Source organism: Gigantopelta aegis, unplaced genomic scaffold (assembly GCF_016097555.1).
Source record: "Gigantopelta aegis isolate Gae_Host unplaced genomic scaffold, Gae_host_genome ctg2764_pilon_pilon:::debris, whole genome shotgun sequence".
Taxonomy (NCBI): Eukaryota; Metazoa; Mollusca; class Gastropoda; order Neomphalida; family Peltospiridae; genus Gigantopelta; species Gigantopelta aegis.
Genome location: NW_024533028.1, coordinates 34,126 through 38,228, shown reverse-complemented (window position 1 = coordinate 38,228; position 4,103 = coordinate 34,126). Strand labels below are relative to the sequence as shown.

Genomic DNA, 4,103 nt, shown 5'->3' with positions numbered 1-4,103 from the left:
TTCATTTTTTATAAGATGTAAAAAAACTACAAAGTAGAGAAAAAAACAAAAAGAATATGTACAAAATTTGAACAGACTTGTGGCAGCAGAGAATACTAACTGTTTTGAAAATAGAAGAAAAAGTTGAGGGAGAAGAGCAAAGACACAATATTCCCAAGACTTGGATACATGAATGTTCATACATACAATGTTGACATCCTGTGAACTACATATATACTTACCTTGATGATAAATTTACTACTAGTATGGAGAGTATCGGCATGGATATCTAGTGTCTGATGTTGGCTGAGGTTGAAGACTGGGCGCTAACGAAGGACTACAAGAGACTTCAAATATGAGTTCACTCTCAACAGTCCGCACACAAAACCTTTGAGCCTCATTTGCTCTTGGAGATTGCAATGCTGTCTGTGGGACTCGAAGGTCAAAAAGTTCTAAAGGTTGTGCTTGTAATTTTGGTTCAAGTAGTTTTGCTCTCTCTCCAATCAAACCTAGTACAGTCAACGGCTATATTGATGATAGCTCTCCAACGGTATGCTCTCAGTGGTAAGTATTCCACCTGTTACTTCATTCTTAACTATTAACCATACATAAATGATTGATCTCTGGTATACGTTGAAGTGTATCTGGTGGTTTTTGCCGACAGCAGGCACTGCCCAGGCTAACTGTAGCGAAAAGTTTCATTCATTAGCACGCTAACTCGCCATGCAGCGGACAATGGTCCGCGGACAGTCTTGCACTCGGTTGTAACTCCGTACAAAGGATATTGTCGTCCATCAGCGTCACTTACTGCCATCGTTTCTCCACTGTTTAGCTCTTGAATCTCCCAGCTAGACTGGCCCGCTGGATAAGTGTTAGTAAATGTCATTGATGAGACAGCTTGAACAAATCCTATTGTAAATGTCTCTCCTTCTCGAAGCGGACCCACTTCAACATCAGAGCTTCTGCTCTGAAGTGTGGCGTAATGTAGTTTAGAGTGCTAGGATTTCCTTAATCTTAGTGTTAGTTTTATCCACTTGTTGCATGGCTGTGGAGAACGGTAAACTTGGGTCGACTTTCCACACCAGTCTTCTCTTCTTCGATCGTCATATTCTCGGGAAGTTACTGCTAGTGTCGCGGCAAGTAAAGGAGCGTTCCTTTGGCGAATTGGCTGATGTTATCAGACACTTGTAGTATCCTACTGTCACTTTTTTGCCCAACTAGTGGTGGCCTGTTATCACACTAGCCAACCCACTGCACTTCCTTGTATTAGCATTATGTTTACATAGTGAGATAATATGCAGGCAAAATTGTACTCGCGCATTTACCGTTCGGAGTAATTAAATTAATTGATTTGTTGTGGGTGTGGCTCCTTCGATTGCAAAGAGAGGAGGGGTAAGCTGACACAAGCCAGAAGTGGAATACAATAGACTTTCGTTGTACTTTTGAAGAGCTCTTTACAAGATACAAGACCTGAGCTCAAAGTTGCTGGACAATATGTCTGTAGAAGTAAGCACTGAGAGAGTATAACATATGTACTTAGTTTGTTTCATTGCAAGATTTGTGTAAATCTGACAATAGACTTTAAGAGTATCACTATAGCCACAACCTTATTCACTCAATTCTATGCAATTTGCACCTGTTACCACAAATACCAATTAACACATCTTTAATTTCCTATTCTCTAGTTGGGTTTCCTTAGTCTCACTGGGTACTTGATATTGCAGGAAAGACGAGAGAAAAAAAGGACGTCAGTTTATTGGATGCACATGACATAGCCCTTCCTTTGGAAAATAAATTTTACAAACATATTATTGCATTTACCACATAATTCTAAGAAAAAAAAATCAATTTACTCACTTGAGAATAATATCTCAAGTGAGTAATAGTAACAGTAAACAATGGCCTTATTCAGGAAACAGTTGTATCAACATAGCATTTAATACTGAAAGTAAGACTGTAGTCTTCTCTTCCTAAATTCTAATTAAGTCAAACTATATACTATGATGATATCATTTGATATTTTAATAATAATGGATATAAATGTCTAAAGTTGATCATTATCTTTTTGCAGGCTTAGTACCCAAGAAAGGTCAAAATCGTTACTGGTAAGTAAATATTTGATACATCTACCATGCATTATTTTTTCCTTGAGGTTTTGGTTTGATGAGAAAGATTGCCTTCTGAAATACTACAAAAATCAAGACAGCTATAAACAATATCTGCATAATACTGTTGGGTGAGCCTCTCTTTCTCTCTCCTTATTTAAACCTTCTCCCTCCTCTCGTTCTCTCTCTCTCCCCCCCTCTCTCTCTCTTTACCTGAACCTTTATTATTAGTGTAATTGACATGAACAATGCTAAAGTAACACCAGCTGCACGTACATGGAGACTCTAATTTGGATCCAAATACATTTATAATAACGTAAATTAAATTAAACTATTACAGCTGTTTATAATAATTACTATATTACAGAACAAAAGATGGTCTATATTATGCATTAACTGCTGATACGATATTATATGTTCATAAATGGATAAAAAAATTACAGGTGGTTAAACTGTTAAAATATTTACAACTGGACTAGTATAGTCAATTGTATACATAAATTAATATATAACATTAAGTTGCTGACAGAGCAGCTGGTCATTTCTTACAACCCATGTTTTCTAAAAAGTCATAAATAACTTACTTAGTTTTTAATGATGTTTTTTTATTTATTTATAATTATAAAATAAAATATTTAATAGGATAAACGTTGTGAGTGGATCAAGCGAGATAAAGAGATCTCAAGAACATCTAAGACAATATCGACTCCCATACATGTATGTACTTGTGTCCTTAAAAACACTGTTTGTATTTTGACATGTAATCTTTGTTGGTTTCATTACATGTTATAGTGTCTACCGACAAAAATCAGAACGCAAAGGTCTTGTCAATGAGATTTTGTTTAGGTAAGTTAAGTAGGAGTTATATGACACCGTGTTGTTGTCACATCTGAGACAGACAATGATAGTTTGTTTGTTTAGTCAATAACATATCTTTGTTTGGGGAAGTGAATAAAATACAATTATTTGTTATCATTAGGGCAAATCTCCGGAACTCTCTAGATCACTTGGTGCCCAATCTCACTTGAGAAAAATATTTTTTGAGCAAATGGATCAAAAACAATCTAAGACTAGGTTACTATGTTAGATTTTATTCTAAATATCTTTCTTATATTTTAGTCGTACTGGTATTACTGCATACAGTGACCCATCCAGAACACAGATCCTCATTCCATACCACTTCCTCCATTCCTAAGGAGACAACAGCTGTACTTCCTCAAGCAATTGAAGATATAGATGGACCAGAAGACACTATTGTCACAAGTAATGAGAATCCACATAACTTAAGGTATGTATAACACATTACCAGTTGTAGATAATATCTTTACTTAGTACAGTTCTGAAGACTCAAGTAATGATCATCAACAAATGTCTGACATAGAGAGACAAACTAATGGAATAAGTTGATTTCTTGAATATTTTTATTATATATATTGTTTAGTGAAATGTGAGTTAGGAGAGACAAGACAAGAAAGAGGACAAATATCAAAAAAATGACAATTCATCTTCAAGAGCTTTTGACCAAGAGTCAGTTGGAAAACAGTAAAATTAAGATGATTTGGAGAATATGAAGAAACATTGCAAAATGTAAGTGTTTAGAATATTGAGTGTGAGTGACTCTCTTGATCTCCCAGAAAATCTCCTAGTATGAGTTTTGTAACAGAGAACGAAAATTTTTAAAGAGTGTTATTGAGAACTTACAACGTAGTTTAAAATCACTAGATGGTGAAGTTGAACTATACAAACTTGATCTGAATGAGAAGACAAACATATAGCCAGTCAAAAAGAGTAAGGTTATCAGTAATTGTATAAAGTGTTTACATTGATTACTAGTAATTAACTTTGATGTAGTTGTACAATTTGACCTTTTGACCTTTGACCTTTAAATAACATTCAGGAAAATCGTTGAACTGGAACGAGAACTCATGATGTTCAAAGCAAATATGTGACTCTTCTTAGTCCACGCCTTTAAGATATCCCTCCAAGTAAGACCACACCCAATATATGCACATCTATTAG

At 35.2% G+C, this 4,103-nt stretch overlaps 1 pseudogene; it reads right to left on the bottom strand.

Moving 5' to 3' along the window:
- Positions 1–240: 240 nt before the first annotated feature.
- On the bottom strand, positions 241–865 carry LOC121391643 (annotated as a pseudogene).
- Between the last annotated feature and the right edge of the window lie 3,238 nt (positions 866–4,103).